We start from the raw sequence: 16,573 nt of genomic DNA, 5'->3' as shown, positions 1-16,573 counted from the left end.
AGAAAGAAGCCGTTTCTGCACGTACGCCACAAATAGAGTTGCCTGAGGTATGAAAAAGCACATTTGGACAAGGCAGCTTCATTTTGGAAACAAAGATTGAGTTGTTTGGTTATAAAAAAAGGCGTTATGCATGGCGTCCAAAAAGAAACAGCATTCCAAGAAAAACACATGCTACCCACTGTAAAATTTGGTGGAGGTTCCATCATGCTTTGGGGCTGTGTGGCCAATGCCGGCACCGAGAATCTTGTTAAAGTTGAGGGTCGCATGGATTCCACTCAGTATCAGCAGATTCTTGAGAATAATGTTCAAGAATCAGTGACGAAGTTGAAGTTACGCCGGGGATGGATATTTCAGCAAGACAATGATCCAAAACACCGCTCCAAATCCTCAGGCATTCATGCAGAGGAACAATGACAATGTTCTGGAATGGCCATCCCAGTCCCCAGACCTGAATATCATTGAACATCTGTGGGATGATATGAAGCGGGCTGTCCATGCTCGGCGACCATCTAACTTAACTGAGCTTGAATTGTTTGTCCAAAATACCTTTATCCAGGATCCAGGAACTGATTAAAAGCTACAGGAAGCGACTAGAGGCTGTTATCTTTGCAAAAGGAGGATCTACTAAATATTAATGTCACTTTTCTGTTGAGGTGCCCATACTTTTGCACCGGTCAAATTTTGGTTTAATGCATATTGCACATTTTCTGTTAGTACAATAAACCTCATTTCAATCCTGAAATATTACTGTGTCCATCAGTTATTAGATATATCAAACTGAAATGGCTGTTGCAAATACCAAAATATTTAGAACTAAAAATGATTAAGATTAATAGGGGTGCCCAAACTTTTTCATAGGACTGTAAATCTGGAATATGGCGACACCCGGGACCATTGGACCTTCTACATTTTCCTTCCTGGTCATTGATGCCATTCACACGTTCCGTCTTCTCCATTAGGACACCAGAAGGACAGAAATGTAATTTCACAAGGAAAATTGTCATTTCCCAGCGACTGCTTGGCTACAATGAACTGTCTCTTGAATCTTCCGAGTTATCAGAATCTTCCGCGGTATCAGCGTTACTTTCTCCCAGGACCAAGGCGGAGTATGGCGGCTTTATGTCTGCTCAGCCCGATGTCTTCAGGAGAACTCTGCGGCTTATATAGTGTCATAAAATGGAGTTTCCCTTTAAGTGAGACCTGCTATGGCGATGTGTGATCTGTTTGGGCTCACAATGTTTGTTGTACCTTCCTACATGTTATGTATTACTGCCGTGTATCATTTATAGGGATTTAGGCCCATAACAGGCACCGGCCGATTATCTAGGACAGTATAGAGTGATGACTGCAGAATAAAAAAAACTCTGAAAAAGAGAGTAAAGAGTCAAGGGGGAGGAGCCGCTTCTCTGAAGAGTCACCCTGGTCAATCCCTTCCCAGTCTGATTGAAGTCCTTAAAGACGCATGCGCCTCCAGTATGTATGTATCAAGCAAAAATTGGGATATTTAAGCCTTGCCCCAGGAACGCTCCCTCAAACTGCCTATTTATGGGTGGGGGTTACATAAGCCACACCCCTTTCAAAGCTTGGGTTCTAAGGCTGTCATGATAAAGTTAGGACAGTTGCCATGTTTGCGCATGCGCAGTGCACAGCAGAGGCCAAGGCCAGTACATGCACTTCAATGGGCGTTTACCATAACTAAGTGTAACGATTATAAAACCACGGGGCCTTAAAATCATACCACCCAACTTTCAAAGGACTGAATGTGGGGTGAGGCAAATTTAGCCCCACCCACTTCTACTTTAACTCCACCCATTCCCATATATTTTTCTTTGTGCCCCCAAACAGTATAACACCTCTACAGTCACCCTGACATGGTATGTCCCCACATTATAATGTGTATAAGTTGCTCTCACAGTATAATGCCCTCCCTCCAGTTGCCCCTATAATATAATGCCCTCCCTCCAGTTGCCCCCTCAGTATAATGTCCCCCTCCAGTTGCCCCTATAGTATAATGCCCTCCCTCCAGTTGCCCCTATAGTATAATGCCCTCCCTCCAGTTGCCCCTATAGTATAATGCCCTCCCTCCAGTTGCCCCTATAGTATAATGCCCTCCCTCCAGTTGCCCCTATAGTATAATGCCCTCCCTCCAGTTGCCCCCTCAGTATAATGTCCCCCCTCCAGTTGCCCCTATAGTATAATGCCCTCCCTCCAGTTGCCCCCTCAGTATAATGTCCCCCCTCCAGTTGCCCCTATAGTATAATGCCCCCCTCCAGTTGCTGTGACGTCACTACATCCCCCCTATTACTCCCGGAGCCGGGGCTCTTATGGATCCTCTGGACACAGATGACTTGTAGCCAGAACAAACCTCCTGCCGACCAGGACAGCACCGGAATCCGGCAGTATCTCGCTGAGCCGGGGGATGGGAGTTAGGGGTAAACACTCAAACATGACAGCTGTGTGTGCGGCTACTGAAATATTGTACGTGGCTCCGAACTACACAATGTGTACGAGGCCTTAATGGGACGGACATGTAGATTCAACAGGGACAGAAAGAGAAGGAGCAGCCACAGACCCGTATACCAGGACTAGGCGGCCATTCCTTGTATACCTGTACTGTACGCCTAGTACCCAGTATATAGCGCTCACACCAGATATTCAGCCGATTCACATTTCTCTTTTCTTCATTCACTTCTTTTAGTAAATTGACAAAAATAAACTATTAACCCTTCTATTCCTGATGCCTTTCTGGGCACCATTTCTTCCACACCTGCCTGAAAATTTTGCACACTATGCAATACATACAACAGATAAAGCTCAGCAATAACTTTTGCGTTTTTCACTGCTATTCTGCGCCATTTTTCATTTTTTCCTCCCCATATAAGTCTATGGAGAAAATGCAGAATTGTTGCTGATAAAATTAACCTGCCCGGGACCATGAAACACAAAATTTTTTTGGCTGCATCTCCGCATTTCTACAATGTGCAGCCTCAGCCTTGGAGTGAATTCAATTGTGCAAATTTATTTCTAAACTTTCTGCATCTCCATATCTGTTCCCTTCATCTGTGACTTGGCGCCCGATCCCTCGCATTGACATTTGCTGCAGCATTGATGCACCACAACCGCCAGGTCTGAACGGAGACTTCAGGGTTAAAAGCTACATACTAGTAGGGCGTGTTGAGATCTGTAGGATACAAAGAAGTTCTGTATGTGCGGTAATACACTGGCCCGGCTGCCCACCAGGTCAGGAATTCCTAGCCCTTGTGACGTTCTCTGCGCACAGCTGAGAGTACGGACGTCATACGGGGCGGTGGATTTTTCCATTGCTTCACTTCACATGTTTTATATAAGAGGATAGTCAGGGAGGGGCGATTCCTTTGTGCATGCTCTGCTGGGACCTGGGAGCTACGACTACGGCCTTGGAGCCTAGTTCTGGTCTACAGGTACAACCACTTGTTGTTATGGACCCCACTTTGTGCACGGGGCACGATCATGATGAAAAAGGAAACCAACCCCAATCCGCTGCCACAAAGTTAGAGGCATACAATTGTCTAGGATGTTGTTAGGAATCAGGGGCCAAAAAACCGCCCCACCCCATTATTCCTCCTCCACCAATCTTCTAGGCGGATGCCTGGGCAGATCGTGTTCTCCGGGTATCTCCAAGTGTTAGTTCATCAGCCTGACAATAGCAAAATAGGATACATCACTGCAGAGAACATGTATGCACAGCCGCACTGGCAGCGGGTACGATGGGTGACACTCCAGGGTGACTGCCAGTGTTTTTCCCCCATAATGCACCTTACAGCTGCCAGTTGTTCCTGGTGGGCCTGTTCTCTCCATTGCTGCATACAGTATATTATTAGTGATGTATTGCGCAGTGTGAACAGGTGTGTGTGCCCTTGTTGGGAGGGCAGATCCCTTATGCACATGTCTGGGTGCACCAGGTGTTGTGTGTAAATTGTGCACTTCTCCGGGTGCACCAGGTGGCTGTGGACTTCACCTACACAATTCTTTAGTTTTCTGTGTCCCATGCACGTGAGAATGCATGTGTATGGGGAGACCAGCTATCTAGTGTATGGCCATATTAAAGGGGTTTACAGCCTCAGATACTTCTTCCACAAACATTCGATTCCCTGATCATTGGACTCGTGCAAAAGGCCCTTGGTATAGGGGGCTCTATTGTGTCGGAACATGACAAGCGGCTTCTCTTCTGCCACTTATTATATCTCTGTGTCGTTCACCCCCTCCCCCTGTCTATGTACTAACAGCAACTGCAACAGATTCCCTTTGAGGATAAGCCCCCGTGTAACATCCCGTAGCAAAAAAGTGCTGCGGTAAAAAAACACGGAAAAACCGTCACAGTTTTTCCCACAGCGGTTTTCATGGAAAGGAAACTTGTGCGGACTTTCTGCTTTCATTATACTTATAAGGAAATCATATAATTAACATTCTGAGATTAATGAATCCGCAGCGGTTTTGTAGATCGCAATGTGTCCGCAGCGTGTATTTTTCCTGTGTGGATGGGATTCACTAGATTCTGCCACGGACAAACCGCGATGTTTACGCCACGTGGGGCCACGGCCTAAAGGTCTATGATACCGGTGACTGATCCTTGGGAGAATTCATTATTATCAGCTGGAGGGGTCGACACCTGGGAACAGCCGACCAGTTCACAGACGTTAAAAAAGGATCAGTGGGTTGTGTAAAAAAAAAACCAAAAACTGGATGAGAAAAAACAAGAACAGTCAAAGACAAAAATGATGTGACCTGCCGATGGAGAATGAACTCATCCATTATTAGGCCGTATTCACACATCCACATCCAGGGCACTCACTTTGCACACGTCTATGTTGGATCCATTTTTTGCCTGTGAAAACCAAATCAAACCTTTGTTAATTTTCTATATTTTTAGTGTCTGTGAGTACATGAAGAAGGGAAGCCACATGGACGGACACATGGACAGACACATGGACGAACACAAGTACAGACACATGGACGGACACAAGGACAGACACATGGATGGGTACATGGACGGACACATGGATGGGCACATGGATGGGTACATGGATGGACACATGGACGGACACATGGATGGGTACATGGACGGACACATGGATGGGCACATGGACGGACACATGGACGGACACATGGACAGACACATGGATGGGCACATGGATGGACACATGGACGGACACATGGATGGGTACATGGACGGACACATGGATGGGCACATGGATGGACACATGGACAGACACATAGACGGACACATGGACAGACACATGGACAGACACATGGACGGACACATGGACAGACACATGGATGGACACATGGACGGACACATGGATGGGCACATGGACGGACACATGGACAGACACATGGACGGACACATGGACAGACACATGGATGGGCACATGGATGGACACATGGACGGACACATGGATGGGTACATGGACGGACACATGGATGGGCACACGGATGGACACATGGACGGACACATGGACAGACACATGGACGGACACATGGAAAGACACATGGACGGACACAAGGACAGACACATGGATGGGCACATAGATGGACACATGGACAGACACATGGACGGACACATGGACAGACACATGGATGGGTACATGGACGGACACATGGACAGGCAAATGGATGGACACATGGATGGGCACACGGATGGGCACACGGACGGACACATGGACAGACACATGGATGGGCACATAGATGGACACATGGACAGACACATGGATGGGCATATGGATGGGCACATGGACGGACACATGGACGGACACATGGATGGACACACGGACGGACACATGGACGGACACATGGATGGGCTAATGGACGGACACATGGACAGACACATGGACGGACACATGGACGAACACATTGACGGACATATGGACACACACATGGATGGGCAAATGGATGGACACATTGACGGACACATGGATGGACACATTGACGGACACATGGACAGACACATGGACAGACACATTGACGGACACATGGACAGACATATAGATAGACACATGGACAGACACATGGACGAACACATGAATGGAAACATGGATGGACACATGGATGACAGATTGATGAACACACAGGCACAGACACATGGACAGACATATAGATAGACACATGAACAGACATGGATGGACACATGGACATCACGCATTTCTTGTCACAGACTTGTAGACTTTTATTGAGGTGATGTATTCGTGAAAAAGAAAAAGAAGTGTTTCCAATGTCTGAATAAACACATTGAAATGAGTGGGTACATATGGCGTCCTCAAAAAATGTGGATGTGTGACTGAAGCCTAAAAATTTACGTCCACAGTGTGGCAGGCGCATGTGCCATCAATGACCACACAATGATACCGTATAAACATTCTGTATGTGGCTGCTGCTACATGAACCCTAATGGCGCCACCCCTCCTCGCAGGCTGTGTCATGTATTACAGCTCCAGTGAATAGGACAGCTCTCCAGTATCAGGCACAGTGCGTGGCCAGGTTTGGCGCTGTTCTTACCGTCTTTGTTATGACGATGGGTGCGGCCATGTATTCTCTCTACGATACTGTATTGTGATTGTCATCTGCTATAAAGTACTTTCTGGGACAAGGAGAGTGCAGGACATGAAATCTCAGTAGACGTGAGTGACGGTAATGGATGGGCGCCGTCCTCGCTCACATGATTAATTATCGCGTCGTCTCTGATTTTTTTGTTTTATGAGAACAAACATAAGAGAACGTTCTGCAATTATTTCCCAATTGCCATCTTCCAACAAAGAGCGCATACATCCTAGCACTTTATGTTGCCTCATAGAGGACAGTGCTGGCTCCAGGCCCGGCCCGCTCTCCACCGCAGAGTAAACACCTTAAGCCACTGGGACTCTGCTCCTTTCTTTACTTACCCTGGAATGCACAAGCTGAAAGGAACCCAAATGAAAGCTCCTCGCTCACAAGACGGCCAGGAGAAGCCAGGACTCCTTCTTAGCTGCTTTTTTTTTGCGCCTTATCAAAGTGAACAAACTCCATTTGGAGACCTGAGTGACATCATTTCTGCCTAATACATGGATATTTGGGTCAATATTGACTCGGGCGGAGATAGTGAAGTTGTCCAGAGCTTTCTTCCTTACATCAGGTCAGACCCCGGCGCCAGAGTCCTTTACAGATTGGAAGGAACTTTCTCGACCTTGTTGGAGGAGCAGATAGCCGTTTGATCTTGGATTAGTTGAGCAAACTGCACCCTTTCCTGGCTGGGACAGTCTAAGATGAGTGTTAGGTGCACACCAGAGAATGGAGAATGGAGACCCTACAGGACTTCAAAGGAAATGGCTTGAAAAAATTGAGAAGTGGGATCTCAACCCAAACCTTTGGAGGACTTGTCTGACCTCACAAAGTGCAAGTTGTAGGGCCAATAGGTAGAGTAGACTAGAAAGATGGCCGCCATGGATAGATGGTCTGGATAGAGTATTCCTTGGGCTAATGGACCAAAGGATATCACGTAATAGATGCTATAGGGTCAGGACTGCAGCAGTATAGCGGGGTGTGATGTCTTGTGGTACTGCTGAATGGCCAAGATGGCCAATAGACCTCCACATATGTCCGGTACAATATGCGGCCTGTGTTTATTCATCGGATAATTGGCTGATTTCACCAACGCAAAAAATTTTTGTCCATCAGCAGAACATCGCGCTGTCTAATAATGGCCAAGCTGCTGACGTTATATATAAAAGTATACGCTACAGTGATCAATCCTCCTGTGTGAGCTCTGCATCAGCCGGGGTAAGGGGTAGTCATCCGGAGCAGAACAAGCGCTGACCGGCAGGTTTTATATCCGACCCGCACTTCAGGAGTATCATTAGTTGTTATATTACCCTGCTATAGGATCTGATCTCCCCCATACTGTACAATACAGGATCTGATCTCCTCCATACTGTACAATACAGGATCTGATCTCCTCCATACTGTACAATACAGGATCTGATCTCCTCCATACTGTACAATACAGGATCTGATCTCCTCCATACTGTACAATACAGGATCTGATCTCCTCCATACTGTACAATACAGGATCTGATCTCCCCCATACTGTACAATACAGGATCTGATCTCCTCCATACTGTACAATACAGGATCTGATCTCCTCCATACTGTACAATACAGGATCTGATCTCCTCCATACTGTACAATACAGGATCTGATCTCCTCCATACTGTACAATACAGGATCTGATCTCCCCCATACTATACAATACAGGATCTGATCTCCTCCATACTGTACTATACAGGATCTGATCTCCTCCATACTGTATAATACAGGATCTGATCTCCATACTGGACAATACAGGATCTGATCTCCTCCATACTGTACAATACAGGATCTGATCTCCTCCATACTGTACAATACAGGATCTGATCTCCTCCATACTGTACAATACAGGATCTGATCTCCCCCATACTATACAATACAGGATCTGATCTCCTCCATACTGTACAATATGGGATCTGATCTCCTCCATACTGTACAATACAGGATCTGATCTCCTCCATACTGTATAATACAGGATCTGATCTCCTCCATACTGTACAATACAGGATCTGATCTCCTCCATACTGTACAATACAGGATCTGATCTCCTCCATACTGTACAATACAGGATCTGATCTCCTCCATACTGTACAATACGGGATCTGATCTCCTCCATACTGTACAATACAGGATCTGATCTCCTCCATACTGTATAATACAGGATCTGATCTCCTCCATACTGTACAATACAGGATCTGATCTCCTCCATATTATATAATACAGGATCTGATCTCCTCCATACTGTACAATACAGGATCTGATCTCCTCCATACTGTACAATACAGGATCTGATCTCCTCCATACTGTACAATACAGGATCTGATCTCCCCCATACTATACAATACAGGATCTGATCTCCTCCATACTGTACTATACAGGATCTGATCTCCTCCATACTGTATAATACAGGATCTGATCTCCATACTGGACAATACAGGATCTGATCTCCTCCATACTGTACAATACAGGATCTGATCTCCTCCATACTGTACAATACAGGATCTGATCTCCTCCATACTGTACAATACAGGATCTGATCTCCCCCATACTATACAATACAGGATCTGATCTCCTCCATACTGTACAATATGGGATCTGATCTCCTCCATACTGTACAATACAGGATCTGATCTCCTCCATACTGTATAATACAGGATCTGATCTCCTCCATACTGTACAATACAGGATCTGATCTCCTCCATACTGTACAATACAGGATCTGATCTCCTCCATACTGTACAATACAGGATCTGATCTCCTCCATACTGTACAATACGGGATCTGATCTCCTCCATACTGTACAATACAGGATCTGATCTCCTCCATACTGTATAATACAGGATCTGATCTCCTCCATACTGTACAATACAGGATCTGATCTCCTCCATACTGTACAATACAGGATCTGATCTCCTCCATACTGTACAATATGGGATCTGATCTCCTCCATACTGTACAATACAGGATCTGATCTCCTCCATACTGTATAATACAGGATCTGATCTCCTCCATACTGTACAATACAGGATCTGATCTCCTCCATACTGTACAATACAGGATCTGATCTCCTCCATACTGTACAATACGGGATCTGATCTCCTCCATACTGTACAATACAGGATCTGATCTCCTCCATACTGTACTATACAGGATCTGATCTCCTCCATACTATACAATACAGGATCTGATCTCCTCCATACTGTATAATACAGGATCTGATCTCCATACTGGACAATACAGGATCTGATCTCCTCCATACTGTACAATACAGGATCTGATCTCCTCCATACTGTACAATACAGGATCTGATCTCCCCCATACTATACAATACAGGATCTGATCTCCTCCATACTGTACAATATGGGATCTGATCTCCTCCATACTGTACAATACAGGATCTGATCTCCTCCATACTGTATAATACAGGATCTGATCTCCTCCATACTGTACAATACAGGATCTGATCTCCTCCATACTGTACAATACAGGATCTGATCTCCTCCATACTGTACAATACAGGATCTGATCTCCTCCATACTGTACAATACGGGATCTGATCTCCTCCATACTGTACAATACGGGATCTGATCTCCTCCATACTGTACAATACAGGATCTGATCTCCTCCATACTGTATAATACAGGATCTGATCTCCTCCATACTGTACAATACAGGATCTGATCTCCTCCATACTGTACAATACAGGATCTGATCTCCTCCATACTGTACAATATGGGATCTGATCTCCTCCATACTGTACAATACAGGATCTGATCTCCTCCATACTGTATAATACAGGATCTGATCTCCTCCATACTGTACAATACAGGATCTGATCTCCTCCATACTGTACAATACAGGATCTGATCTCCTCCATACTGTACAATACGGGATCTGATCTCCTCCATACTGTACAATACAGGATCTGATCTCCTCCATACTGTACTATACAGGATCTGATCTCCTCCATACTATACAATACAGGATCTGATCTCCTCCATACTGTACAATACGGGATCTGATCTCCTCCATACTGTACAATACAGGATCTGATCTCCCCCATACTGTACAATACAGGATCTGATCTCCCCCATACTGTACAATACAGGATCTGATCTCCTCCATACTGTACAATACAGGATCTGATCTCCCCCATACTGTACAATACAGGATCTGATCTCCCCCATACTGTACAATACAGGATCTGATCTCCTCCATACTGTACAATACAGGATCTGATCTCCTCCATACTGTACAATACAGGATCTGATCTCCTCCATACTATACAATACAGGATCTGATCTCCTCCATACTGTATAATACAGGATCTGATCTCCTCCATACTGTATAATACAGGATCAGATCTTCTCCATACTGTATAATACAGGATCTGATCTCCTCCATACTGTACAATACAGGATCTGATCTCCTCCATACTGTATAATACAGGATCTGATCTCCTCCATACTGTATAATACAGGATCTGATCTCCTCCATACTGTATAATACAGGATCAGATCTTCTCCATACTGTATAATACAGGATCTGATCTCCTCCATACTGTACTATACAGGATCTGATCTCCTCCATACTGTACAATACAGGATCTGATCTCCTCCATACTGTATAATACAGGATCTGATCTCCTCCATACTGTATAATACAGGATCTGATCTCCCCCATACTGTACAATACAGGATCTGATCTCCTCCATACTGTAAAATACAGGATCTGATCTCCTCCATACTGTACAATACAGGATCTGATCTCCCCCATACTGTACAATACAGGATCTGATCTCCCCCATACTGTACAATACAGGATCTGATCTCCTCCATACTGTACAATACAGGATCTGATCTCCTCCATACTGTATAATACAGGATCTGATCTCCTCCATACTGTATAATACAGGATCTGATCTCCTCCATACTGTACAATACAGGATCTGATCTCCTCCATACTGTACAATACAGGATCTGATCTCCCCCATACTGTACAATACAGGATCTGATCTCCTCCATACTGTATAATACAGGATCTGATCTCCTCCATACTGTATAATACAGGATCTGATCTCCTCCATACTGTACAATACAGGATCTGATCTCCTCCATACTGTACAATACAGGATCTGATCTCCCCCATACTGTACAATACAGGATCTGATCTCCCCCATACTGTACAATACAGGATCTGATCTCCTCCATACTGTACTATACAGGATCTGATCTCCCCCATACTGTACAATACAGGATCTGATCTCCTCCATACTATACAATACAGGATCTGATCTCCTCCATACTGTACAATACAGGATCTGATCTCCTCCATACTGTACAATACAGGATCTGATCTCCTCCATACTGTACAATACAGGATCTGATCTCCTCCATACTGTATAATACAGGATCTGATCTCCTCCATACTGTACAATACAGGATCTGATCTCCTCCATACTGTACAATACAGGATCTGATCTCCCCTATACTATACAATACGGGATCTGATCTCCTCCATACTGTACAATACAGGATCTGATCTCCTCCATACTATACAATACAGGATCTGATCTCCTCCATACTGTATAATACAGGATCTGATCTCCTCCATACTGTATAATACAGGATCTGATCTCCTCCATACTGTACAATACAGGATCTGATCTCCTCCATACTGTATAATACAGGATCTGATCTCCTCCATACTGTACAATACAGGATCTGATCTCCTCCATACTGTACAATACAGGATCTGATCTCCTCCATACTGTACAATACAAGATCTGATCTCCATACTGTACAATACAGGATCTGATCTCCTCCATACTGTACAATACAGGATCTGATCTCCTCCATACTATACAATACAGGATCTGATCTCCCCCATACTGTACAATACAGGATCTGATCTCCTCCATACTGTACAATACGGGATCTGATCTCCCCCATACTGTACAATACAGAATCTGATCTCCTCCATACTGTACAATACGGGATCTGATCTCCTCCATACTGTACAATACAGGATCTGATCTCCTCCATACTGTACAATACGGGATCTGATCTCTTCCATACTGTACAATACAGGATCTGATCTCCTCCATACTGTACAATACAGGATCTGATCTCCTCCATACTGTACAATACAGAATCTGATCTCCTCCATACTGTACAATACAGGATCTGATCTCCTCCATACTGTATAATACAAGATCTGATCTCCCCCATACTGTACAATACAGGATCTGATCTCCTCCATACTGCATAATACAGGATCAGATCTTCTCCATACTGTATAATACAGGATCTGATCTCCTCCATACTGTACAATACAGGATCTGATCTCCTCCATACTGTATAATACAGGATCTGATCTCCTCCATACTGTACAATACAGGATCTGATCTCTCCAATACTGTACAATACAGGATCTGATCTCCCCCATACTGTACAATACAGGATCTGATCTCCCCCATACTGTATAATACAGGATCTGATCTCCTCCATACTGTATAATACAGGATCTGATCTCCTCCATACTGTATAATACAGGATCTGATCTCCTCCATACTGTATAATACAGGATCTGATCTCCTCCATACTGTATAATACAGGATCTGATCTTCTCCATACTGTATAATACAGGATCTGATCTCCTCCATACTGTACAATACAGGATCTGATCTCCTCCATACTGTATAATACAGGATCTGATCTCCTCCATACTGTACAATACAGGATCTGATCTCCTCCATACTGTATAATACAGGATCTGATCTCCTCCATACTGTACAATACAGGATCTGATCTCCTCCATACTGTACAATACAGGATCTGATCTCCCCTATACTATACAATACGGGATCTGATCTCCTCCATACTGTACAATACAGGATCTGATCTCCTCCATACTATACAATACAGGATCTGATCTCCTCCATACTGTATAATACAGGATCTGATCTCCTCCATACTGTATAATACAGGATCTGATCTCTTCCATACTGTATAATACAGGATCTGATCTCCTCCATACTGTACAATACAGGATCTGATCTCCTCCATACTGTACAATACAGGATCTGATCTCCTCCATACTATACAATACAGGATCTGATCTCCCCCATACTGTACAATACAGGATCTGATCTCCTCCATACTGTACAATACAGGATCTGATCTCCCCCATACTGTACAATACAGAATCTGATCTCCTCCATACTGTACAATACGGGATCTGATCTCCTCCATACTGTACAATACAGGATCTGATCTCCTCCATACTGTACAATACGGGATCTGATCTCTTCCATACTGTACAATACAGGATCTGATCTCCTCCATACTGTACAATACAGGATCTGATCTCCTCCATACTGTACAATACAGAATCTGATCTCCTCCATACTGTACAATACAGGATCTGATCTCCTCCATACTGTATAATACAAGATCTGATCTCCCCCATACTGTACAATACAGGATCTGATCTCCTCCATACTGCATAATACAGGATCAGATCTTCTCCATACTGTATAATATAGGATCTGATCTCCTCCATACTGTACAATACAGGATCTGATCTCCTCCATACTGTATAATACAGGATCTGATCTCCTCCATACTGTACAATACAGGATCTGATCTCTCCAATACTGTACAATACAGGATCTGATCTCCCCCATACTGTACAATACAGGATCTGATCTCCCCCATACTGTATAATACAGGATCTGATCTCCTCCATACTGTATAATACAGGATCTGATCTCCTCCATACTGTATAATACAGGATCTGATCTCCTCCATACTGTATAATACAGGATCTGATCTCCTCCATACTGTATAATACAGGATCTGATCTTCTCCATACTGTATAATACAGGATCTGATCTCCTCCATACTGTACAATACAGGATCTGATCTCCTCCATACTGTATAATACAGGATCTGATCTCCTCCATACTGTTTAATACAGGATCTGATCTCCTCCATACTGTTTAATACAGGATCTGATCTCCTCCATACTGTATAATACAGGATCTGATCTCCTCCATACTGTACTATACAGGATCTGATCTCCTCCATACTGTACAATACGGGATCTGATCTCCTCCATACTGTACAATACAGGATCTGATCTCCTCCATACTGTACAATACGGGATCTGATCTCCTCCATACTGTACAATACGGGATCTGATCTCCTCCATACTATACAATACAGGATCTGATCTCCTCCATACTATACAATACAGGATCTGATCTCCCCCATACTGTACAATACAGGATCTGATCTCCTCCATACTGTACAATACAGGATCTGATCTCCTCCATACTGTACAATACAGGATCTGATCTCCTCCATACTGTACAATACAGGATCTGATCTCCTCCATACTGTACAATACAGGATCTGATCTCCTCCATACTGTACAATACAGGATCTGATCTCCTCCATACTGTACAATACAGGATCTGATCTCCTCCATACTGTACAATACGGGATCTGATCTCCTCCATACTATACAATACAGGATCTGATCTCCTCCATACTATACAATACAGGATCTGATCTCCCCCATACTGTACAATACAGGATCTGATCTCCTCCATACTGTACAATACAGGATCTGATCTCCTCCATACTGTACAATACAGGATCTGATCTCCTCCATACTGTACAATACAGGATCTGATCTCCTCCATACTGTACAATACAGGATCTGATCTCCTCCATACTGTACAATACAGGATCTGATCTCCTCCATACTGTACAATACAGGATCTGATCTCCTCCATACTGTACAATACAGGATCTGATCTCCTCCATACTGTACAATACAGGATCTGATCTCCCCCATACTGTACAATACAGGATCTGATCTCCTCCATACTGTACAATACAGGATCTGATCTCCTCCATACTGTATAATACAGGATCTGATCTCCCCCATACTGTACAATACAGGATCTGATTTCCTCCATACTGTATAATACAGGATCTGATCTCCCCCATACTATACAATACAGGATCTGATCTCCTCCATACTGTACAATACAGGATCTGATCTCCTCCATACTGTATAATACAGGATCTGATCTCCTCCATACTGTATAATACAGGATCTGATCTCCCCCATACTATACAATACAGGATCTGATCTCCTCCATACTGTACAATACAGGATCTGATCTCCTCCATACTGTACAATACAGGATCTGATCTCCTCCATACTGTACAATACAGGATCTGATCTCCTCCATACTGTACAATACAGGATCTGATCTCCTCCATACTGTATAATACAGGATCTGATCTCCTCCATACTGTATAATACAGGATCTGATCTCCCCATACTGTACAATACAGGATCTGATCTCCTCCATACTGTACAATACAGGATCTGATCTCCTCCATACTGTACAATACAGGATCTGATCTCCTCCATACTGTACAATACGGGATCTGATCTCCTCCATACTGCATAATACAGGATCAGATCTTCTCCATACTGTATAATACAGGATCTGATCTCCTCCATACTGTACAATACAGGATCTGATCTCCTCCATACTGTATAATACAGGATCTGATCTCCTCCATACTGTATAATACAGGATCTGATCTCCTCCATACTGTATAATACAGGATCTGATCTCCTCCATACTGTATAATACAGGATCTGATCTCCTCCATACTGTATAATACAGGATCTGATCTCCTCCATACTGTATAATACAGGATCAGATCTTCTCCATACTGTATAATACAGGATCTGATCTCCTCCATACTGTACTATACAGGATCTGATCTCCTCCATACTGTACAATACAGGATCTGATCTCCTCCATACTGTATAATACAGGATCTGATCTCCTCCATACTGTATAATACAGGATCTGATCTCCCCCATACTGTACAATACAGGATCTGATCTCCTCCATACTGTAAAATACAGGATCTGATCTCCTCCA

The sequence above is a fragment of the Leptodactylus fuscus genome, chromosome 11 (genome assembly GCF_031893055.1).
Source record: "Leptodactylus fuscus isolate aLepFus1 chromosome 11, aLepFus1.hap2, whole genome shotgun sequence".
NCBI classification, from domain to species: domain Eukaryota; kingdom Metazoa; phylum Chordata; class Amphibia; order Anura; family Leptodactylidae; genus Leptodactylus; species Leptodactylus fuscus.
Note: the sequence above shows the minus strand (reverse complement) of the source record.